The sequence below is a fragment of the Schistocerca gregaria genome, chromosome 2 (genome assembly GCF_023897955.1).
Source record: "Schistocerca gregaria isolate iqSchGreg1 chromosome 2, iqSchGreg1.2, whole genome shotgun sequence".
In the NCBI taxonomy this organism is placed as follows: Eukaryota; Metazoa; Arthropoda; class Insecta; order Orthoptera; family Acrididae; genus Schistocerca; species Schistocerca gregaria.
The window spans coordinates 721,587,312-721,613,946 of record NC_064921.1 but is presented as its reverse complement, the minus strand read 5'-3'; positions in this window follow the sequence as shown (position 1 = coordinate 721,613,946).

The window sequence follows — 26,635 nt, the reverse complement described above, 5'->3', positions numbered from 1 at the left end:
TTGAAGTGACAGTAGATATGGGATAGCGGTAAGCACGTATAAAAATTGCGGTGGTACCACGTACATAAGGTATAAAAGCGCAGTGCTTTGGCGGAGCTGTCGTCGGTAGTCGGACAATTCATATGAAAAGGTTTCCGGCGTGAAAATGGCCGCACAAATTAGCAGACTTTGAATGTAGAACGGTAGTTGGAGCTATAAGTATGGGACATTCATTTCGGAAATCGTTAGGGAATTCAGTACTCCGAGATGTACAGTGTCAAGTATGTGTAGAGAATACTCAAATGTCAGGCATTTCCTCATACCACGGACAACGCAACGGACGACAGCCTTCACATAACGACCGAGAGCAGTGGTGTGTGTGTGTGTGTGTGTGTGTGTGTGTGTGTGTGTGTGTGTGTGTGTAGAGCTGTAAGTAGTAACGGAAAAGGATCACGGCTTGAAATAACAGCAAAAATAAATGTGGGACGTACGGCGAACGTATCCGTTAGGACAGTCGACGAAATTAAACTTTAATTGGATTTGGCACCCGAAGACTGACGCGAGTGTCTTTGCTTACAGCACGACATCGCCTGCAGCATCTCTCCTGGGCACGTAACCACATTGGTTGGACCGTAGCCAACTGGAAAACCGTGGCCTAGTCCGATGATTCCGATTTCAAGTGCTAAGGACTGATGTTAGGTACCGATTGTGGCATAGTCTCAACTATGGACCCAGGTTCTCAACAAAGCATTTTGCTAAACGCTAATGACTCCAAAATGGTGTGGGCTGCGCGTGCATGAAATGGATTGGATACTCTGATCCAAATGAACCGATCATTGACTATAAACGGTTATTTTCGGCTACTTGGTGACCAATTGCAGCCATTCATGGACTTCTCACTCTCAAACAACAATGGAATTTTTATGAACGAAATTTCGCCATGTCACCGCGCCACAATTGTTTTTGACTGATTTGAAAAAGTTTCTCGACAAGTCGAGTGTCCGACATGCATGCCATCGAATAGTTATGGGACATTATCGACAGTTAGTTAGTACACAAAACCCTGCACCGGCAATTATGGATAGCTGTAGAAGCAGCATGGCTCAACATTTCTGCAGGGGACATCCAACGACTTGTTGAGTCCATGCCACAAAAATTGGTTCAAATGGCTCTGAGCACTATGGGACACTTAACTTCTGAGGTCATCAGTCCTCTAGAACTTAGAACTACTTAAACCTAAATAACCTAAGGACATCACACACATCCATGCCCGAGGCAGGATTCGAACGTGCGACCGTAGCAGTTTCGCGATTACAGACTGAAGCGCAAAGGCCACACCGGCCGGCAGTTCATGCCACATTGAGTTGTACACTACACCAGGCACAATATCCCACAAGACGTTAGAAGGTATCCCATGAGTTTTGTAAACTGAGAGCATAATTGGATGCATTTCTTGTAGAGAATCGTTGTTGCCGTTGTGTGTCCTTTCAACTTTGTTTTTCATTTCGTCAAGTTTTTCAATTAATGTCAATTCCGGACCTCTCGGTGTACCAATCTAATCTTCAGAATCCTTTTTCATCACTAAATTTCAATATATTCTCTCCTTTATATTGAAAGATGGTGATTATAGTCAGGTATCTTCCATATATGCTGCTTTTACGTAACATTGTCTAACGAGCAATCTTTGCTGTCATATGTGTGGCACATTGGTCGACTTCCACATATTCATAACTGCAGGTGCGTATGTGCCTAATTCTTTGAGGTTAGAGAGGCTTTGGCCAATATCTATCGAAGCCGTGGTCGACACACTTTCCCTCTTGGTTTTAAAGGAAAATAAAGCGTTCAGTTTCACGCCTATTCAATTTTGTCCGCTCTTTTGTCAATTTCTGGTTTGCTTGAGCGAGATATGGTAACAAGCGTGGCTGTATTAAAGTACACTGAGAGACAGGGAGCCATGCATGAAAACAGCTGTGACTCGTATTGACGAAGTGATTGTAACAAATACATACAGGTCCTTTCTATGCACCTATTCCGGAACACAAGGTTATGAGTTTATTTTATGACGTGCTGAGGTATGAGGGAACAGTGTGGTTTCTTAGGCAATGCTACCAGTTGAGTAGCGGAGTGGCAGTCGCAGTGACCATAAATGTGGGACAGGTTACGTTTAGTTTTATGTGTTTTTTCTCATTTCTCATCCTGTTTACCAAGCAGATATCCCATTCACCAAAAGCGCATGTGTACCTCATTTGGTCAAAAACGCCGCCTATAAATACAGCATTTTCCGGTGCTCATACTTCGCGGTGTTTTGTTTATAAAAAGATAAGGTCAAGTGTTTCGGTCAGCCCTTGGTTTTGCGACTACTTTAATATTCAACAGAAGGATCGTCTTAGTGTCACTGCCCTATAGTACAGGGTAAAAGTATGAAAATTAGACAGTCCCTCCTGCTTAGGCAAATGGAGTAAATAGGTTGGTTCCTCCTGCATATGATGTGGTCTACGGTTGGCCTTACGGGTCTTGTGGAGACAGCATTAGTCCATGACTGGTTCCTCCGAAAACTCCATAAAAATGATTTGTACTATATTTTCGACGTCACCATGCCACCAAAACCAATTCGAAAACTCCAAGACGGCTGTTCACACCAAATCGCCGAAAGTTTTGCGATGTATTCCTAAGATCCGGGTCTCAAACAACCATGAAACTGTTCTTGATATCTTTATCCGTTTCCAAGACAGACAGGTTAAATTACCTACTTCTGCACGTAACATCCGGTATGAGACGAAATCTAAATAAATAGCCTCAGCAAATTGCTCAAATATTAACAGTGTCTTCCCTAGGCATTTATCTAGAAGAGCCATCTCCCTATTTTCAAAAATCTTCATCCGTTATCCTGAATCGCCCCAAAAAGTGATTTTTTGTTTACTAAACCCAGCCGCACGTTCTGAGACGGCTATGCAAAGAAAATGCCTGTAATTTTGACAAGGTATTCCTAAGATCTAGATCTCGAAAGACCTTGAAAATTTTATTCATATCTGTATCCGTTTCCAAAATACAGAGATTCAAAGTTATCTTACTGGTACACGTAAAACATGTACGTAAAAATGTAGTGTGGTGACAACGTAATTTACAAAGTTACGCAGCAGAGAGAAATGTGCTGTAAAGTGTCTACGCTATCATCTGGGAACTTCATATTGTAGTACTGTAGCACATGCAAAATTTGTTATGAGATGTAAAATTAGTTTTGCGTTATTTCAATTTCACATAAGTGAACTCTCTAAATTTGGATAAAGATACATTTCACAGAGCTACATCAAAGAAATCTTAGTGAAAATCAGAACAACAACAGCAACAACAACAACAACATTTCTTTCATATGAGCTACATGCCCTGCTGCAGCAGGGAAAGAAGCGAACCAGGGGAAAAATGCTCCTATCACAGCAAAAAAAAAAAAAAAAAAAAAAAAAGCGAATGTGTTCCTGATTATTTAAAAGACTCTGACTGGTAAGTGAAGTTCTAACTGCCTTATTCCACCTTTCTAAGAACTTAAATATTTTTGCAACAATTTTGGCATAGAAACATATTCGCACTTTTTTATGCTGAAAGAGAAGAATACTGTGTCAGTGGCAAAGAGACGAGAAAGCAATAACTGGTGAAAGACAGTGGACAGTGGTTGTGTTATAGAAACAGTGAAGGAAACAATGCCAGTGTGGGAGAACGATAGGGACATAGTGGCAGTGAAACACAGTTGAAAATGACAGACCAGTGTTAAGGAAATAGTGAAATAGATAGTGACAGGGAGAGAGGAATAGAAAGAAAGAGAAAGTAGTCGTTGGTGAGAGCAGGGATGTCGAGAGAAAGTGTATAAGAGTAACAGGAGAGAGAGAGAGAGAGAGAGAGAGAGAGAGAGAGAGAGAGAGAGAGAGAGAGAGAGAGATAATGAAAAGAGGCAGCAGCAATAGAAAGGAAGAGAGGAACGAGATATTAGCAGTGACAGAACGGAAGAGGAAGACAGTGGCCGTGAGCGGAGACTGTAGTAGTAGGACAGAGCGAAGGAGCCTGTGGCGTGATACTGGAGACAGTGAAAGAGATACACAAAGAGATAAAAAAAGGACATGCGCTGAATGAGTGAGTGAGAATGCACAACAGGAAGTGGATGTGTATGAGCCACATACAGCGATGGACTAGTGAGTGCGAGTGAGTTACAGTTAGGGCAGATTGTGGGAGACTGAGATACGTCGCATGTTAAATTGTTAAAAAAAAGGACGAATATGTTCATATGCCAAGATTTTTGAAAAAATTGCTGAGGACGGTAGACTGACCTGGGACCGCACCATTTCGTCATAGTCGTCTAAATAAACAGGAACGCTAGGAACATTTTTCCGCTGGTGATTACACGAATTTTTCATTTCCACGTTCTGGAGCAGATCTTTGTAAAAATGTGCTGAGTTCACAACGAGAGTCATGTAAGATTAGTTTGTCTGTTTTCTGTAGAATCCTCGAGCATCCTTGTGCCTTTTAGGATCAAATAATAGCCTTGAAATTAAAATGAAACCTCCTGCACTTAGTTCTATTTCGTTCCTTTCATCAATTTATGAGATGGGAGTGTTGAGTAACCGTGAGGCTTGCACCAACATCTTACGTTCAGATGATTACAGAAGCATTCCCGAGATTTAATTCTGTTGATAGTGTTGGGTAGTAGCTATCCACGCAAAAATACGTGGGCATCGAACAACCAACACTTTTCAAAAGTTACAAAAGTCAAAACATAGTACGAAGTCTTAGAAGAATTCTTCTGTTTCACATAGTCGCTCTCTCCTCTAAGTTTGTAATATGAATTACACTGTTAAACGCAATGTTACTACCGGTATTTTTAATTTCATCGAAGGTTGTTTTCACTTTCTAAATGCTAAATCAGTCCTTCCGATGATAATTTTCTTTTAAATTTCTTCACATTTTTCTGCAACCATTTAGTCTTGGCTCCCTGCATTTCCTACTTTATCATTCCGTATTGGTTTGTATTGCAGTATTCGTGTCTTCTCCTGAAAACTGATGTATTTCCTACTTTCGCTGTTCAGCTAAAGAATTTCTTGTGTTACCCAAGGTTTCTTAGTTCGTTGTACCTGCGTCTGACTGTTCAATACGTGTGACTGCCCGTTTTAGAGTAAGTCTCTTCGATGGGTGACACTTGTCTCATGACGTGACAGAAGGAGAAAGAGGAATTGATAAAGAAGAAATAGGGGATCCAATATGACAACCAGGATTTAACAGAGTGCTGGAGGTCTTAAGTTCAAATAAGACGGAATGGATATACAACATTCCAGGGAATTTCTAAAATGATTGGAGAAAACGGCAACAAAACCACTCTTCATCTTTGTTTGTAAAATGTATAAGGACGGTGATATACCATCAATCATTCCAAAAAACATGAGCCACACAATTTAGAAAATTGCAAGAACCGACAAGTGCAAGAATTATTGCACACTTAACAGCTCGTGCGTTCAAGCTGCTGATAAAAATAACACACAGAAGACAGAAAGATAAGATTGAAGTTCAATGGCACAACGCTGGCAGTTAAATCAAGACACTTTCAATGTATTTGTCAAAGAGTTTGACAACGTAAAATGGTACAAGATGTTCGAAATTCTGAGAAAAATATGGGTTAGCTATAGGGAAAAAAGGTAATATCAAGTACACTCCTGGAAATGGAGAAAAGAACACATTGACACCGGTGTGTCAGACCCACCATACTTGCTCCGGACACTGCGAGAGGGCTGTACAAGCAATGATCACACGCACGGCACAGCGGACACACCAGGAACCGCGGTGTTGGCCGTCGAATGGCGCTAGCTGCGCAGCATTTGTGCACCGCCGCCGTCAGTGTCAGCCAGTTTGCCGTGGCACACGGAGCTCCATCGCAGTCTTTAACACTGGTAGCATGCCACGACAGCGTGGACGTGAACCGTATGTTCAGTTGACGGACTTTGAGCAAGGGCGTATAGTGGGCATGCGGGAGGCCGGGTGGACGTACCGCCGAATTGCTCAACACGTGGGGCGTGAGGTCTCCACAGTACATCGATGTTGTCGCCAGTGGTCGGCGGAAGGTGCACGTGCCCGTCGACCTGGGACCGGACCGCAGCGACGCACGGATGCACGCCAAGACCGTAGGATCCTACGCAGTGCCGTAGGGGACCGCACCGCCACTTCCCAGCAAATTAGGGACACCGTTGCTCCTGGGGTATCGGCGAGGACCATTCGCAACCGTCTCCATGAAGCTGGGCTACGGTCCCGCACACCGTTAGGCCGTCTTCCGCTCACGCCCCAACATCGTGCAGCCCGCCTCCAGTGGTGTCGCGACAGGCGTGAATGGAGGGACGAATGGAGACGTGTCGTCTTCAGCGATGAGAGTCGCTTCTGCCTTGGTGCCAATGATGGTCGTATGCGTGTTTGGCGCCGTGCAGGTGAGCGCCACAATCAGGACTGCATACGACCGAGGCACACAGGGCCAACACCCGGCATCATGGTGTGGGGAGCGATCTCCTACACTGGCTGTACACCTCTGGTGATCGTCGAGGGGACACTGAATAGTGCACGGTACATCCAAACCGTCATCGAACCCATCGTTCTACCATTGCCAGACCGGCAAGGGAACTTGCTGTTCCAACAGGATAATGCACGTCCGCATGTATCCCGTGACACCCAACGTGCTCTAGAAGGTGTAAGTCAACTACCCTGGCCAGCAAGATCTCCGGATCTGTCCCCTATTGAGCATGTTTGGGACTGGATGAAGCGTCGTCTCACGCGGTCTGCATGTCCAGCACGAACGCTGGTCCAACTGAGGCGCCAGGTGGAAATAGCATGGCAAGCCGTTCCACAGGACTACATCCAGCATCTCTACGATCGTCTCCATGGGAGAATAGCAGCCTGCATTGCTGCGAAAGGTGGATATACACTGTACTAGTGCCGACATTGTGCATGCTCTGTTGCCTGTGTCTATGTGCCTGTGGTTCTGTCAGTGTGATCATGTGATGTATCTGACCCCAGGAATGTGTCAATAAAGTTTCCCCTTCCTGGGACAATGAATTCATGGTGTTCTTATTTCAATTTCCAGGAGTGTATTATCTCATATGCACAAGAGCCAAGAGGGCATAACAAAGAGTGAGAGACCAAGAACGAAATGCTGGAATTTTAAATAATGTAACCCAACGATATGCTCTTTCGCCCTTAATGCTGAATCCATACATCAAAGAAGCAATCACAGAAACAAAAGGAAGGCTCAAGAGTGGGATTAAAATTCAAGGTGAAAGAATATCAGTGATAAAATTTGCTGATGACATTACTATCCGCAACGTGAAGCGCCTAGAACCGCCACAACGGCCGGCTGTCGATTATCATTCGCATTAACTTTAACAACTCTGACTTTTGTACCATGGCAATTTTGTATGTTTGTGGGTAGAAGTCATATGCAACTTCGTGTAAGTACACTGGCCTTCCAAGGGAATCTGTGGGACATTCTTAAACTTACAAAAAAGCAACCATTGAAGAAATGTGCCCTCACTAACGACCAACACTCCAGAAAAAGGGTTTTATGAGATGTGCCCCTAGCATGCTGGGAACAAATTTGTCTGACATCTGTCTCTCCGACTAAATTCCTTTATTTGTTTTTCATTCTGTCCTCTTCGGGTCACAGTGGACAGACACTTCTATATATTTTACAGTTGTCATAGTTTCCAGTCATTGATAACAAGCCGTGCTGAAATACTGTCAATAATACGAATTTGAAAAAAAAATATTGACTGGTTTGATTTTTGTCTAATTTCAGTTCAGTTGCATGTTGTTAGAACAGAGGGATTTCCTACTTGATGTTACAGACGTATTCCAGATGAGATATTAATATGGACTATAATACATCCGAAATTGGTCTGATAAAAACAGTAAGCTCTGCTGATTTTACGTGTGAGACAGTGTAACGTAATTATTCCGTGAGGAACTCAGTTACTCTTGTACCTGTGACGTATTCTGAAGGCTTACGTTATGTTACACTTTGACGTTTCTTTCGCCTTGAAGGGATATAGTCATGTGAAGTAGCGGTGGCTTGTGTATTAGTAACTTGCTGAGAAATTCACAAATATCTGCGTCTTCTCTCTGCCACATGTCTGCATGTTTGGATACCATTTGGTAGAACACGTTCATTTGTAAATGTGGCTGATGGTAAATAAGTGCCGCTAACATCTAAAGTTCTGTACTATATGCGGCAGTCAGTCAGCCTACTGTGAACCACATCTTAACTATTAAATACACACAAATGCTGCTGGTTCATCAGCTGACTACAATTATTTTCTTTGTACAGGAAACCACACAAGCATTCATGTGGATCTCCTGCGTATAACACTTATAAAGCACGTTATAAACGTTAAACACATATCATTCCCCAGAAATTTGGAAATGGCAGCATAAGAAATCTTTGATTTATGTGTTCAGATCACGCAAGTAATACAAGTTGGAGGGGAAAGTTAGTGGGTAATCACTTGTACAGCGAATCGTTGTATGCAATATATATAACAATGACAAACAATTTAAGAAACTACATAACATAGTTCCTAAAATATATTTCAGAAACGAACGTGAACTCTGAAAAAATTTGTCTGGGGAATTTTCGTACAATGCTGCAAGCGTGTACTCTAAAGGAATGAAAATTTATTTTACACCATTACAGTGATTTTGAGTTGTATGCTTCTGCAGTAGTTTCAAATCACACAGACTAATCAGATACTCTTGTAGTTATCAGTTCTTTCGAACAATCGACTCTTAGTGCACGTCTGCTTGTTAAAGAATCTTCAAAGCATAGGAATTTTTATGTACCAGCCACGATTCTCTGATCTCACCTCCTACCTTTTAAAGCACTCTTGCCAAATTCACATAGCTCTGGCCACACTTTTCTTTCAAATGATTGGTCTAAATTCTCAATAGTGCATAATAACTTAGCTGTAAGTTGAACAGTGAAATAATAGTCGAACTGTATTATTTGTCATGGTTTCATGTGTTACATGCAGTGTGAAACTTATTTTACTGTCATTTTCCCAATGTAAAGCTCCACATTTACCTTTTAAAACCTTAGAAGATTAGAAGATTCAGTCCTACTTAAAAGTTTTTTGACCATGTATAATATTTATTCTCTTGTTATACCCATTGCTCTGAAATAGGTTCTAATGGTGTTTTTATGTTCTTTCAAAACTAAAACAGAACGTCTGTCAAATTCTATTCCATGTTTTTCTTAAAATCGGTATTTACTTATGGCCCTGTGATTGAGCATCTATTAAGATTGAAAGTAATATATCTTCACAGTCGAAATGACTGCTTTGTGTCAACATGAGCCATACGACGTCAGTTGCGGGATGCAGGCCCCTATAGACATTTTCATTCATTCTCCATTTTGTTATACTCCTCCATCTTGCCATCGCATATTTCCTAATTTCATCCACTGTCTTTCAGTACTTGGCTTGTGAAGTCGAATATCTACGTTCCGGGGTCCATTTGGTGTCTGTCTGCTTCGCGGCACGTCTTTTTCGTGGTATATTTACATGGGTCAACATCAACATATAAGAAAGAAGAGTGTTATAAATATCGAACTCCATTTTTTAAAGCATGGTAAACATTCATCTTGTTCTCTTTAATTAACTGGAAGATGTGTCTGCATTATTTTTGTTGAATATGATTTATTTCCATCATCTGCTACATAGTTAACGCCTTGAAAGCTGTATGTATATGCTAAAGATTACCACATGCAAGTAGATGTTAATAGTTATTAAGTACTTGCTCATGCTACTTTAAAATTCAGATGTAAAGTGTATGGTTACCGCATGTGTTACTGAGTCTGTTTTTTAAAAAAAATTTGTCAGATTAAGTTTCATGTAACAATCTCTTACGGTATAAGTAAAATTATTAAATCTTTGAAAAATAAATGTTCTGTTGGAGTAGATAACATCTCTAATAAGATATTAAAACAATGTGGAGCAATTACAGCTATTGTTTTGAGTCACATACGTGCATCATTAACTCAAGGTATCTTCCCAGACAGGTTAAAATATGCGATTGTCAAGCCGCTCTACAAAGTGGGACACCACAGATGTCAATAATGATTGGCCTGTATATTTGCTTACAGCATTTTCAAAGAATTTCGAGAAAGAAATGCACTCAAGAGTGGTTAGCCACCTCAACAGTAATGGGATACTTAGTAAATCACAGTTTCGATTTCAAAAATACTGTTCCACTGAGACAGCAATATACAATTTCACTGTACACATAATAGCGTCTTTAAATAGTAAGATATCACCAATAGGAATTTTCTGTGACTTGTCCAAAGCATTTGATTTTGTGAACTATTACATTATATTACAGAAATTACAGTTCTGAGTTATAAATGGAATAGCATATGAGTGGTTTAAGTCATACCTACAGAACAGGAAGCAAGAAGTTTCTTTATATGGGTCAAGTGATTTAAATAACTTTGCCACTTCATCTCACTGGGGTCAAATTATATTAGGTGTTCCACAGGGTTCAGTCATGGGTCCCCTTCTTTTCTTGATATACGTGAACGACCTCCATTCCTATCTGAAACAGGAAGCTGAAGTGACACTGTTTGCTGGTGATACAAGCATGATTATTAATCCAGGAAAAGAAACTCCCATTGAAAATGATACAAATAAGGTCTTTCGAAAAGTCATTAATTGGTTTTCTGCAATTGGGCTTGCTGTAAACTTTGAAAAAACAAAGTACATCCAATTTTCTGCTGCAAAAAGTACAGTTCCTTCAATAAATATAACACATCAACAGAAGTCAGTAGACAGGGTAGAGCATTCTAAGTTTTTGGGTGTACACATAGATGATAATCTTAAGTGTAAAATTCACATTTTGATCTTCTAAAGCGACTAAGTTCAGCAACTTTTGCAATCAGAATAATTGCCAATTTTGAGGATATAGAAATTAGTAAACTAATATAGTTTGCATAGTTTCACTCTCTGATGTCATATGGAATAATATTTTGGGGTAACTCAACATTTAGACTAAAAGTATTCACTGCTCAAAAAAAGTGGTTAGAATAATATGTGGTGTTCATAGTCACACATCCTGTAGCCATCTTTTTAAATTATTGATAATTCTTACAACAGCCTCACAGTAAATTTACTCACAAATGAAATTTGTTCTCAACAACATGGACCAGTTTAAAAACAACAATTACATTGATGATTATAATACCAGAAAAAGGAAAGACTTACACTATCCTGTACGCAACCTATCTTTGGCACAGAAAGGGGTAAAATATGCTGCTCAAAAAACTTTCGGCAAATTACCAGATGAAATAAAATGTCTGACAGACAGCAGTAATAGCGTCAAAAATAAATTGAAATCATATCTCCTTGACAACTCCTTATATACCATATATGAATTCTTGGATACTAATAAACCTATAAATATAATATATGCATTTTGTGCCATTTAAGGGAATGGGGTATATAATAGAAATATTAAACCTCAACTCTGTATTCTAAAATACATATATTAAAAAACCTTGTTCCATGTGTGTATTCTTTGTGTACTTGACACGTTCCACATCATAATGGCCACCTTACCGTGCGATTGATCAATGGAGCATGAAAACAACAAACTAACTAACTGAGAATATAAGATGAAATAATGTACAGAAATCGAAATTTTATTTGAGGTTATGAACTGTAAGGACTTTTTAATGTGGGAAACACTTGTAGAGTACGTGAGATGCCAAAAATTTATACAAAATGATGCCATTAATGACAAAAATCACTGATTATCTTTTTTTTCTTCAGTAAACCTGATCTGACCTACATGTAACAAAACTGGCATGTTGGAACAAAATGAAGGGTCTTCTAGGATAATAATGTGCTCAATAATTCAAACATTCTTTTCCAAAAACTATGTAATACGAAATGTACAAAGGTGACAAATATTTTGTCAGCCTGATTGTATAATGTTTCTGCAGGAAGAGCATAACTAGAAAGAACCACATCTTTTTCTTTAAAAGTAATTGCGATTTATTGACTACATTCTATGTGCTGCGATACATCTGCTCCCTGTAGAGATATATGATGTGTGTCTTCAGTGAAACCGAAGAAACGTCCCACACCTACACTGATCTCTAGTGCAGTATGCAGACAAAGCTTCTTGGAGAGCGCGAAATCGCCGTTGGGGCGAATTTACGTAGGGACAACTCACCTGACCAAGAAGAAATGCACATGCACTTTATAATTTCTGAGAGAAACGTTAGGATGGGAGATGTACTCCTTCTGGAGAATGTGATGTGTGTTGGAAAATAACAACATGGGAGAAATGTGTTGTTGCATTGTGGAACACAAAGGAGGTGCGTTTTTGTAATGTGTGGTGTCAGACATTTCACAAAGCTGCCAGTATCCATCTAGAGCCTATGGCACCCTCTCCAATTTTTTGAACATTTGGTAGAAGTACCTTTGCATGAGTCCAATGTGAAGGCCTAATAGGTGATACACCACTTGAGCTGCGAAGACTCAACTCTATTACCTGAACCAACAAACAGCAGACACGGAGTCCTTACTGGAAATGGAGGAGAAAAGGTACAATGAGCATGCGTCCAGAAATCAGGAAATGGTGTGCGTGCAACGACAAGAAATCATCCTGTAACACAACACAGGCAACAGATGTTCAAATTGGCCTCCAGGGGATGCAGTGTCATGCACGATACAATTAATGGTACTTTGGCTTATACCATGTTGGCAGGCCACTTGTCTGGAGCTTGTATTAGGGTTTGTTTGAATATCCTGTAGAGCCTGGTCCGCCGAATCTGGTGTATGCGCAGTCTTCCGCCTCCCTGCACGCTCGTCTGTCTGAAGGGTACATGACAAACCAAACGCCCCAAAAGTGCTTGAAATGTTGCATTATGTGTTTTGTGCCTATGAGGGTACATGTTATGGTATACCCATGTGCCTCCTAACCAATTCAGTTTTGTTGGCCATACACAAACACCATCTCAGCATGTTCCCCAGCATGAATACTGGGTCATTATATGGCTTATAGTATTTTGTGTCACTCACAAACTTGCAATATACAAGAAATACACAACACGTGGTTAGAGGAACTGTCATTTGTCAGCACCATCTACAGTGGGGTATGTGCCAAGCACCTTACCATAATTATCATTCCATGACTAATGTATGGACTCGAAGTGTGCACATGTTCACTACACAGACTGGTGTGTAGTAGACTGCTCAGACGTCATGACTACACTCACACCACTTGTGGTTATCTACCTATACCATTGGGGCTTTACAGTGGGTACAGAGTCAAATGACGTTTGGTCACTCGATGTATTTTACCCTACTTTCATTTAACACGAAAAGTAGAATGACAAGTGAGTATCACACTAATATTAGCCCAAATGTCGGGGATGCAGTTGCAGAATACGAAATACAAAATACCAGTTTCTGGCTAGGAAAGTATAACAGCAGATGAATGATAAAAATCAATGGGACAATGAAAAAAAATAAAGAATGAAAGAGTCTCCCCAGCAATTTACTAGAGAAATCTTCTGATAAGTATTCTGACAAGATTAATACCTTTTTCTCCAATTATTGACCACAAACGTCTGGTATTTTGGTGTTAACTTTTTTTCTATTTATTGCTGTTGAAATTTCAACACTTAGTGAACCCTCAAAAGCCTCTGAAGGCAGACAGTCACCAAATAAGTTCACAGGGATTAAAAATTAGATAAGAGACATATTGAATGGAAAATGTATAAGTACTTAAGAGGGATCTTGAAGCCCACAACATAACATTAAGTTGTGAGATGCTGGAACGTATTTCTCAGCAGTCTAAGGCCAAACACATATAGAGGTAAGAGTCCATATGCTGTTGCACACACCATGTGAGCAAATGCTACATAGCAAAAAGCTAACATAAAAGTAGAATCAGCATTCACTATATGCGTGCAAGTATAATGCTCATGTGGCCAAATTGATGGATGGATTACAAATGTCAGCAATGTGCCAAGATAAACACATGCAATTCAGTATTAACTTGGAAGTACATAGATGTTATTATGTGGAGTATATATCACGTTGTTTGTAGAAAGTGAACATACAAATGACGAAATTGACAGATATATAGACATTGTCACAACAAATGTAACACTCTGAAGAACAAGATCACTTATTGACAAGTGAGGTGACAGATACCACATGTTTATAAGTGTACAACAGATTGTGCAGTATAGTTGGCACTGGTTACTTTACCCTGCAGAAATACCAGCTGTAACTCATGCTCCCTCGCTCCACTCCAACCTAAAAGTCTGCATGGGACCTATGTGTTGTGGGTGAGTGTACTGTGGAACAGTCAGCTCATGAGATCACTGCCATATACAAGTACATCCATCACTCACATACAGACAGAACCCATTCTCATCACTGAAGACGTCAGAGTGACATTACATTGTCCAGTCCACTCTTTCACAACGCCAGAGTAGCCATGATTATCAGTGGCGTGGTATGAGTGGTAGCCTGACAAGAGGTACACGTGAACTTAATCCTGGTGCAAACACACATGTCGCAGTGGTCCCTGATGATGAGATGGTTTTAACATTTGCAAGAATTTTGTCCCTGGAGTGTGTTCAATCAGCAACTGCTGCTTGTACAGTGTCGCGAGTTTGAAATGCATCTGCAATATGCGGTGCAGGTATTGGGACATTCCACAGAATACTGCTGTAAGCAGTGAGACACCACCTACAGTTTGTTCCTAACATGTGCAGCAATCTGTATGTACATTCACCCAGCTTCTCAAAGGTCAACAGTGCATCTGATGACCATGTCCAAATAGCTGAAACTGTTCAACAGGAGTACATACACAGCTGTGGGGCTTTCTCATACCAAAGAATGAATGTTGGAAACATTGTACATCACTAAACTGAGCACAGTCACTGTACACACAGACCTGAGTGGCATCTAATTGCTGATGACTGTGAAAAATGAAACAATGACAATGCAACCCACAACATACACATATTATATCCTGATGCCACTAAACACAGGCCCTGAGAGTGCTGCATTTTCTCTGGCAGGGTATGACTATAAATGTAATAAATGAAACCAATGAAATTAATTAAAAATAGCAAATACCTAAATAACATTTATATGAAATTATATGTTTCAGAGACATTAAACCTCAACTTTATCTATGATAACGAAAGCAGGCTGGAACAATGAATTAAAATTTGTACCAAAGCCAGGATTTGTACCCAAGACTTCCGCTCACTGGGTAGATGTACTAACCACTGCACCATTCTGACACTGTGGCTAACAGAATTGCACATATTACACTAATACATCCCGCACCACCCACAGTAAAGTCTGCAATTTACACCTCTGACTATCATGATGTTCCACTTCTTAACTCATATCAGTAATGCTGAGGCTATCCAACACTGGAATAGAGCCTTAGCATTGAACAAAAGGGGATAATCCTTTATTAATATATCACCTATGCATGAAGTACAGACAGGATTATCCCAATTTCGTTCCATGCAAAAGTGCTATTCCCATGTTGGAGAGCCTCTGTAATACTGGTAGAGTTAAGTTAAGAATGAGACTATCTTGATGTGCTGAGGCACAAATTGGAGTTTGTATTAGGGGAGGGGGAGATATTCTAGAATAATCCATGCAGCTGTGTTAGCTGCAGTGCCAGGTTGATGCAGTGGTTAGCCCATCTCCTCGGTGAGAAGACCTGAGCTCGAATCCTGGCCTTGGTACAAATTTTAATTCATTACTTTGGCCTGTGCTGATGATTATAAAGAAAATGTACTTCTAATTGTAACTGACATGTCATATAGTAAAAGTGAACTGACTTCCCTAGATCAGTAAACAACATTTTAAAATGCGAGTATAACAGGGTCAACAATCATTAATTAAACTGAAGGTCCACCTATACTAAGCATGTGCATGCATGTGCATGCATGTGATATATTATACAGACCTTGTCATTAAAGTAAATGGTAGCTACATACATATTTACACATACAAGTAATCACAGCTGACATTATATGGTCAAAATCAAGTGACTGCCTAGTCATAGTAAACAGTTCCTATGGTATGGCAATGTACATGAAGTCTAACAGAAAGAAAAAACTTCTAGGTGTTCAGATTGATAGTTAGTTATCATGGAAAGCCCACGTTCAGGATCTTGTTCAAAGACTTCATACTGCCGTTTTTACTATTCCAGCGCTATCTGAATTGAGTGATCGTTCGACACGAAAATTACTCTACTTTGCTTATTTTCATTCGCTTATGTCGTATTTATATTTTAGGGTAACTCTTCCCATTCTAAAAGGATATTTTTGACTCTTGTCGACCCCTATTCACGAGTCTGGATATTTTGACAATGGCCTCTCAATATTTATATATTCCTTAATCTCATTTCTTGTTAACAATATTAACATATTCCCAAGAATAAGCAGCTTTCAATCTGTTAATACTCGGCAGAAATCAGACTTGCATTTGGGTCGGACTTCCTTAAGTCTTGTGCAGGAAGATGTGTAGTATACTGCTGCATCTATTTTCAATAAGCTACCACACGAATTCAAAAATCTTAGCAGTAATCCACGTGCTTTCAAATCCAAACTGAAGAGTTTCCTCATGGGTCAGTCGTTCTATTCTGTCGAGGAGTTCCTTAAAAAATTAAGGCGATTCTTGTTGTATTGTCGATTCCATGTACATAAACTTATGGACCTACTTTTTTCGCGTTCATAAACATTTCCTTTTATGTTGACATTTCATGTACTGACGGTCGCGCGGAATTAGCCGAGTGGTCTGGGGCGCCGCAATCATAGACTGTGTGGCTGGTCCCGGCGGAGGTTCGAGTCCTCCCTCTTGCATAGGTGTGTGTGTTTGTCCTTAGAATAATTTAGGTTAAGTAGTGTGTAAGCTTAGGGACTGATGACTTTAGCAGTTAAGTCCGGTAGATTTCACACACATTTAAACATTAGAACATGTACTGACATTTGCCATGACCATGGAGATTGGCTCCTCAATTTGATCCTACGGAACTTGACGTGTAAATAAAATTAAAAATAGAATAGTATTATGAAAGGTTCATGTAGAGTTGCTTAAAAAATCAATAAATGTGAAGAGTGTAGTGAATCAACGATCAGGTTGGTCACTAATGTTCAATTCCATATTTTGAAAGGTGTCTTTGAAGACGTTGTAGGTTGCACTCTTACGTTACGTTACAGAAGCAGTGAGATAATGAATTCCGTAAAGAATGTCGTCTGCTCATTCATCGGGTCCTTAAATTCATAAAATTTGTAAATCTGAGAAATTTTTGCGTGTTTGTTGCCAAATCTCCAGTAGCGAGTGCTGCGTCAACTAGTCTGGGTTTTCGCCAACGCAGTAATTTGCCTGGGGTGATAAAACCAGCATCGCTGTCACATCTATCCCCATACACTTTCAGCTTGGCGTTTTTCTTTTTTTTAGTTCTTATTTCCCCCCAATTCGCCAGAGCGGCGGCAATTCCCTCCCCACTGTTGGCTCTGTCCCGTCATTCACTCAGCAGGCAACAGGAGGGTCGCTTTACTTTTTCAGCCGTGTGCCGGTGACCCAGAGCCGTTATAGTCCCCACGCCACGAGATCGCTGTCACCACCACTGCTGCCGCTGTCGGGGCCGGCGTTTGAAATGTAAATGCTGGCAGCTGCGAGTCCTGCCTGCCTGAATTTGTCATCGCCTCGCGTTGTGTCGGCGGGGCAGACAGCCTTTCCGTATTCCGATGCCGGCGTGGTTGGCTCTCGCATCTTGCTTACAGAGCCCCTGCCTTTCCTCTCCACCAACCACCACGTCAACACTGGCGTAGCTACAGCTAACCAGTTTCCCAGGGCCGTTATCGTATCGTCCTTAAGTACCGCTCTCTGTTGTCTCTTGTCGTGCGCTCTCCCTACAGTAATCTCTGACTCGGCACAGATACTGTGTCAAATCTCCACACTATGATTTGTCACGTACAGCTATATATCCTGAGCCTTTCGCTATATATGAGCAATTTGATTTCTGAGCCGTTTCCACTAATTTCAAGCATCGTCAGTGCAAGAAAATCTGACTCTGTGTCAACGTGATTTTGATTTTTCACTACACAGCTTTTCTTCCAACTACGATTCGTGTAATAAGTGGAATATGTTAAGAAGTAAATCAATCATGTGTCTACAATCTGCACTTCTACACTACTGGCCATTAAAATTTCTGCACCAAGAAGATATGCAGATGATAAACGGGTATTCATTGAACAAATGTATTATGGTTTCGCAGGGATCAATGAAGGGTAGAGCCACGGGTAGTAACATATCTGAAATGTAACGTCCACTGTTCAAAGTGCCGTCAATGCGAACAAGGGGTGACCGAGACGTGTATCCAATGGCACCCCATACCATCACGCCGGGTGATACGCCAGTATGGCGATGACGAATACACGCTACTCATGTGCGTTCACCGCGATGTCGCCAAACACGGTTGCGACCACCATGATGCTGTAAACACAACCTGGATTCATCTGAAAAAATGATTTTTTGCCGTTAGTGCTCCCAGGTTCGTCGTTGAGTACACCATCGCAGGCGCTCCTGTCTGTGATGCAGCGTCAAGGGTAACCACAACCATGGTCTCCGAGCTGATAGTCCATGCTGCTGCAAACGTCGTCGAACTGTTCGTGGAGATGGTTGTTATCTTGCAAACTTCCCCATCTGTTGACTCAGAGATCGAGACGTGGCTGCACGATCCGTTACAGCCATGCGGATAAAATGCCTTTCGTCTCGACTGCTAGTGATACGAGGCCGTTGGGATCCAGCACGGCGTTCCGTATTACCCTCCTGAACCCACCGATTCCCTATTCTGCTAACAGTCACTGGATTTCGACCAACGCGAGCAGCAATGTCGCGATATGGTAAACCGCAACCGCTATAGGCTACAATCCGACATTTATGAATGTCGAAAACGTGATAGTACGCATTTCTCCTCCAAACACGAGGCATCACAACAATGTTTCACCAGGCAGCGCCGGTCAACTGCTGTTTACGTATGAGAAATCGGTTGGAAATTTACCTCATGTCAGCACATTGTAGGTGTCGCCACGGGCGCCAAGCTTGTGTGAATGCTCTGAAAAGCTAATCATTTGCGTACCACAACATCTTCTTCCTGTCGGTTAAATTTCGCGTCTGTAGCACGTCATCTTCGTGGTGTACCAATTTTAATGGCTAGTAGAGTATATTCACTGCGTATATTCTTATAGATGGAATACATTTTAACTGAACGTCGCTCGCCCATTGTCGGCAGACAAGTGCGATTCAATGTTCGTAAAACATGCATGCATGTGTAAAAGAAAATTGCATCGATTACACAGACATTGCCAATCGTATTTATATGCTTACACCCGGCAAGCAACCTTTCAATTAAAATATATCTCCTGTATTGGAATATACACAATGGATGTCTAAGTGCAAACATATGGCTGACGACACAGGGACGTTTTGGTCTGGCCGTCAAGCGACCTCGGATAGCATGATAGTCAGGCGACCGATCACGAGAATCAGGAAATCCGATTTCAAGTCGCGATCCAGTACAAATTTTGACTGTCGTCATTCCACGATACAACTTATGGTTGCCCATATTATAAACTGCGAATACATTTCATGTGTTTCATAAGGGATGATGTCATCGCAGTGCCTGTTCCTTTGGACATGCATGCACGTCCGAAGAAATCGTACATTTGAACAACACCAAGCACTGCTGTAGTGCAAGACACTTTCCTTCAAATATCTAACGGCTGTAAGCATTTATTTACCTTTATCAGGTTTTTATGATTATGACGATACGATATTGCAGCACCTATGTCGTTAAAAGAACGATGCAATGTTTCTTTGCATTTGCATACATGTCCGGAGGAACACTGCGTCGTTCTCCTTAACAACATAGTCATTGCAATATCGTATTTACCCGCCTATAGCGGACCACAACTTTAAGTTAACATGTTCTCTCCTATACATGATTTACAAGATGTGTATAGCAAACAACTGTAATACAGGAATGATGACAGTGGAAGTTTGGGTCTGGCCGTGAGTTGTGCACGGATAGCCGAAACGGAAAAGGCGACCATTCGCGTGAAGCGCGATATACAAGTTGAAGTCCCGTTCCGGCACAAATTTTCGTTGTTGCCATTAGCTTACAGAGCTGATAGTTGTTCGTATTCGTAACTGCGAATACATTTCATGTATCTTGTCAGTATGATCCGCTTAAAGCATCCATCGTCCGCCTCCATAGCTGGTAAATAGAAATGATGAAGGCAACATCATCACATTTCCAGTTAGCGTGGAAGAACCCAATTGGTGAATGAAACGATACCTGAACTTCAAAAAGAATTTTGAAAACACGTATACGATGGAATTTTAAAAATATTTATTCGGACGAAATGTGTTAAAAAAAAGTTTTTTTTTTACGAAGGCTTTTTCGACGCGGATCAACGATATTATGAGATACGAAACGCAAAGGCTGAAAGTAATAAAATGGCTTTACATTAACATTGATATTGATGGGGTAGATATTAATTAATAACAATACAAATTATGAGTCTCCTCGAGGACTGTCACCAAGTGTGGTGAGAAGCTTTCTGTACACTGCTGTGACCCAGAAATCTATGCTGGAGGGAGCGCAAGCTACCTGAAGGGCCACCCTAGCCAGACTGGTCTCTTGGTCAGGAGTCAGAAGAAGATAATTCCACAACGTGGGGGCCAGGGGGGAGCAGAGGAGGAGGGACACTCTTAGGTGTAGAGAAACCGATCTTCCTAGAGGAGACAACTTTGATTAAACACAGGAAAGAACACACTACACAACGTGGAGACCAGGGTCCAAAGCCACAGTGAAGCTAACAATCTAAGGGAACACAACCCCAAAAGAAAATAAGGTGTGATGTGACAAGTAGAGTTGGCAGCCCCATCACCTAGCTACCCTGGCTACGGGTCGGTATCTTGTGACAGAGGAATTACAACGGTACTGCCAAAAATCAAATAGAAAAACAAATTATCTTTTGATGACAACCAAAACGCAGAAAAAGGTTAGGGATAAAAAGAGTGCGAAATTGTTGAAAATACCCACATGTAATGTTAGATTAACGACCACTAAGGAACAACAACAAGCGAGGGAAATGAACACTGCAAAATTCCATATAACTGTAATATCAGAAAGAATGAAGAAGCTACGATGCTCTAAAGTAGTTAATAGTTATATTACGATACACAGTGGAGTAAGTAGAACTGTGCAGGCATGAGAAGGAGTTGCAGTTATGATCAAAAGTACCCATAGAAAATGGTTGCAATCTTTTACGTTAATGAATCAAAGATTAACACATTTAGGATTAAATATGATGGAGAAGCTGGTGAATGTAATTGGTGTATATGCACTATAAGAGGGAAAGAGAGAAGAAACGCATGCAACCTTGAAATACATTCAGGAGACGCATAGTGGAATACCCAAAACAGAATATTTAACAACTGCAGGAGATTGCAATGCGAGGATAGTAAATTTAGCATTAAATGAATAGTGGGGCGACATGGAGAACATACTAAAACCTATAATTCGGCTCAGATAAGAGATTTTTCTATTTTCAACCACTTAAGAATAAACGGTATTCATAAATTTACATGAAGCATTATACATACTTGATATACAATAGACTTTATTATTGCTAAGTCATCCAATTAATAGAAGACATCAGAATTTACAGGATGTTATGTTAGTGGTGACCATTTTCTGATAATATCAAAACCAGGAATCATACTCTACAAAAATGATAGCACACTCAAAAAGCAAACACGAAAAGAAGTCTGTAGAATACATTTGTTAAAGATCGAAGTATTAGATGGGTATATAGTCAACAAATGCAAGAAAAATGGAATATTAATGAAGAGTAGAAAATAATGGTAGGAAGAATACACATATCTGCTGGTGAAGATTTAGGGAAAAGAATAAAATGTAAAAACAAAAGGTGACTCCCAATCTGGAGCCAAGAACTAGCAAACTCATTAAAATATAAGAAATAGGCCTACCTGAAATATCAACAATCAAAGAAACAAGACCACTCTGTCGACAATAAACGACACTCAACAGCATTCAAAAGAGAGATGAGAAAAGTAAAACTAGAAAGCTGGTAACATTATCTGAATGAAATGGATCATGATATACGTGGGAAACAAACCAAACCCTACAGGATGGTGAAACAACTTAATAACGACGGAGAGATGATTCAGAATAACCCGATTTCAGAAAATAGACGTTGGATTATTTCCAAAATTTATGGAGAGGTGATGAGGAGAATTTGAAAATCAATGATGACCATCTTGATTTTATATCAATGCAAGAAACGAAAGTTGTGTTAAAAACATCTAAAAGAAGAAAATCCTCAAGGCAAGGCAAACTAATTGTGGAATTTAAATACGCTTCAGAATCATTACTCACAAAACTATTGAGTTTTGGAAATACTTGTTGGAAATAAAGGAACATATCATAGGATTGGCAAACTGCATTTATAATCCCATTATTTAAAAACAGGGATCACAGAAATAGTGACAGTTATCGAAGTAATAGTCTTATGAACTCTGTATACAAGACACAGCCAAAATAGTTAACAAATAGACTAAAAGTACTTTCGGATATGTTTCTTACTGAAGAACACAATGGGTTACACGATGTTCCTGCAATCTGTCAAATTATTGAAAAACGTATAGAGTACAATCAGTCCATTTACACAGTTATCATTGAATATGAGAAAGTATTTGATAAATTTGTTGTTTATGTAGAAGTCTTCAGTCCAGAGACTGGTTTGATGCTACTCTATCCCCCACAAGCTTCTTCATCTTGCAGTACCTAATGCAACCTACATTCTTCCGAATTTCCTAAGTGTACTCATCTCTTGTTCTCCCTCTACGACTTTTACCCTCCACGCTGCCCTCCAATACTAAAATGATGATCTTTTTATGCCTCACAACGTGTCCTACATGTCCAAACGATTTATCGACCATATTTCACTTCCATACATGCCTACACGCCATACAAACACTTTCAGAAACGACTTACTGGTACTTAAATCTATACTCGATGGCAACAAATTTTTCTTCTTCAAAAACGCTTTCCTTGCCGTTGCCAGTCTACATTTTACATCCTCTCTACTTCCACCATCATCAGTTTCTTTTCCCCAAACATTAAAACTCATTTACTGCTTTAAGTGTCTAATCACCTAACATAATTCCCTTAGTAGCACCCGACTTAATTTTACTGCATACGATTATCCTCATTTTGCTTTTGTTGATGTTCACCTTATATCCTCCTTTCAAGACACTGTCCATTCCGTTCAACTGCTCTTCCAGGTCCTTTAATGTCTTTGACAGAATTAAAATCTCATCGGCGAATCTGAAAGTTTTCATTTCTTCTCCATGGATTTTAATTCTTGCTCCGAATTTTTCTTTTGTTTCCTTTACTGCTTGCTCAATATACGGGTTGAGTAGCATCGGGGATAGGCTACAAACCCAGTCTCACTCCCTTCCTAACCACTGTTTCCCTTTCATGCCCCTCGTCTCTTATAACTGCCATCTGGTTTCTGTACAAATTGTAAATAGCTTTTCGCTCCCTGCTTTTTACCCCTGCCACCATCAGAATTGGAAAGATAGCATCTGTAGACTTAGTGAAAGCTTTTGAAAATGTTGACTGGAATACTTTCTTCTAAGGTAAGTCGTAGGGCTAGTATTGCCTCAAGTGTTCCAACATTGCCATGGAATCGAAACTGATCTTCCTCGACGTTGGTTTCTACCAGTTTTTCCATTCGTCTGTACAGAATTCGTGTTACTAGTTTGCTGCCGTAACTCAATAAACAGATAGTTCGGTAATTTTCACACTTTTAACACTTGATTTCTTTGGGATTTGAATTATTATATTCTTCTTGATGTCTGAGGGTATTCTGTATGCCCCATACATCTTGCTCACCATATGGTACAGTTTTGACAGGACTGGCTCTCCCAAGGCTGTCAGTTGTTCTAATGGAATGTTGTCTATTCCCGGGGCCTTGTTCCGTCTTAGGTCTTACAGTGCTCTGCTTTCCCTTCTTTGCTTAGAACTGGGTTTCCATCTGATCTCTTCATATTATACAAGTGGTTCTCTTTTCTCCAAAGGTCTCTTTAATTTTCCTGTAGACAATAATTATCTTACCCCTAGTGAGATATGCCTCTACATCCTTACAAATGTACTCTAGCCATCCCTCCTTAGCCATTTTACACTTCCTGTATCATTTTTGAGACGTTGTCTTCCTTTTTGCCTGCTTCATTTACTGCAATTTTATATTTTCTCCTTTCATCAATTAAATTCAATGTACCTTTCGTTACCCAAGGATGTCTACTAGTCCTCGTCTTATTACCTACTTGATCCTCTGTTGCCTCCACTATTTCATACCTGAAAGCTACCCGTTCTTCTACTGTGTTTATTCCCCCATTTCTGTCAATCGTTCCCCATTGTTCTCCCTCAAACTCTCTACAACCTCTGACGCTTTCAGTTTATCGAGGACACATCTCCTTAAATTCCCACCTTCTTGCAGTTTCATCAGTTTTCATCTACGGTTCATAACCATTAGATTGTGCTCAGAGTGCACATCTGTCCTTGGAAAAGTCTTACAATTTAAAATCTGGTTTCTAAATCTTTGTCTTACCATTATACAATCTATCTGAAACCTTCCCGTATCTCCAGGCCTTTTCCATGTGTACAACCTTCTTTCATGATTCTTGTGCCAAGTGTTAGCTATAATTAAGTTATGCTCTGTGCAAAATTTACCAGGAATTTACTGAAATAGGTAAGGATGCCTAAACCAAATCTAGATACGATGATGATGATGACCAATTATCAGTTAATTGACAAGCTCCAAAACGTATCTTCTGGAACTGGAATGACGAAAAAGCTCTCTAATCTGCAGTTTTCGTTCGTCATGCATTAGCAAAATAGAAATCGTTGGAACGGAAGCTTTTTTTTCACAGTTCATTGTGTGATGAATAACATATCAGTACTGCAACATTCATTGATGTTCCATGTTGGTGTGTAAAACAACAACTGTATATCTTTATGAATTGCAGTCCCAATGGTCCTGTCAATAAAACTGTTAAAAAACAGTGGTCAGCACGGGAGAATACTATACGGAAGATCCGGGATTGATCCCTGGTACTGAGGCGGATTGTTTCTTTGTCGGAGGACTGTAACGGGTTACACTTAGCCTCGTGATGCCAGTTGAGGAGCTGGTTGACCGAATAGTAGCAGCTCTAGGTCATGAAATTTGACAACGTCCGGAATGACGGTTTTGATTCCAGGCTCCTCCATACAGCATCCAGTGACGACACTGGCGGAAGATGATACGGTGGTTGGTCGGTACCAATGGGCTGCAAGGGCCTGCGGAAAGAGTCTACGTATACAACTTTTATAAGATCCACAATTTACTGCATACTCAGAGGCTATCGTATAAGTGTATCTAGTTGGTAAGGCAACAAATTTGAAGAGATAAAATTGGAGAATTCGATCACATTTCAAAAGGACGTAATTACTAAACTTCCTAAGATAGCAAGAGCTGGTAGATGTGAAATTTAAGGCACAATAAATGCAATATAATCATGAGAATTTCCATTTTGGGAGTCGTTGCTTATGACTTCTTGGTACTGCGCAGTGACAGCATGGATATGCCAACGATAATAGTAACTATGCAACCAAAAAATTGACATCGACAGTTGTTCAGTCTGCATTTCTACTTCAAACTGCTCAGTTACATTCAATAGTGAGTAACTACCCTCCATCGCAAGATATGTTTTTTTTCAGTTTTCAGTTTTCTTGTTACATAAAGTACGACACAATTGGTTATAATAACAACAGTCTCATTTCCATTTAGCATTGCCGCCAAAAGCAAAATCCTGTAAGTGTTCATGAAATGTAATGATTTTCTCATGTCACCACTGATGGTCTTGAACAGTTTGTACCTCAAACCACTCTTCGTTCAATTGTCGACAGTATCCTCAAAGTAAAATATGAACTATGACAAGTATTGCTAGGTATCCACAAATTTGTTCCAACGGCTGTTTGTGTCTCAGAAGAGGACGCTTATCAATTGAGAGCTTCTCTGATCACCGTCTGAATGAAGCACTGCTGGCCTAGCTACCATCCCTTCTAAAAGATACATTTATTACTGCAGATGGTATTACGTAGGTTTTTAACAGGGTCGGAAGAGGAACGTTTTTGTGGCTACATGCAAGTCGCTATTTGTCTTTCAAAATATTAAAATTACTTCGTAAACCCAATTTGTGCCCTACCCCTCGCACTCTACAAACTGTCGTATGGGCACACTTGCTTGTATACCTTTAGAGGTGCCCTTGGTGCTCCTGAATCGAGAATACTCAGTGTAACGAGAACACCGCTGCATGTGTCCAAATCAGCCCCGGTATGGGCGTGGTTACATCAAACGTAGCCATTCATGAAACATCAGGAAATTTCATGGATCACAAGGATTCGTCAGCATCAGAAGAAGTTCAGTTTTTTTGCAAACGGGGAATCTAAATAAGACGCA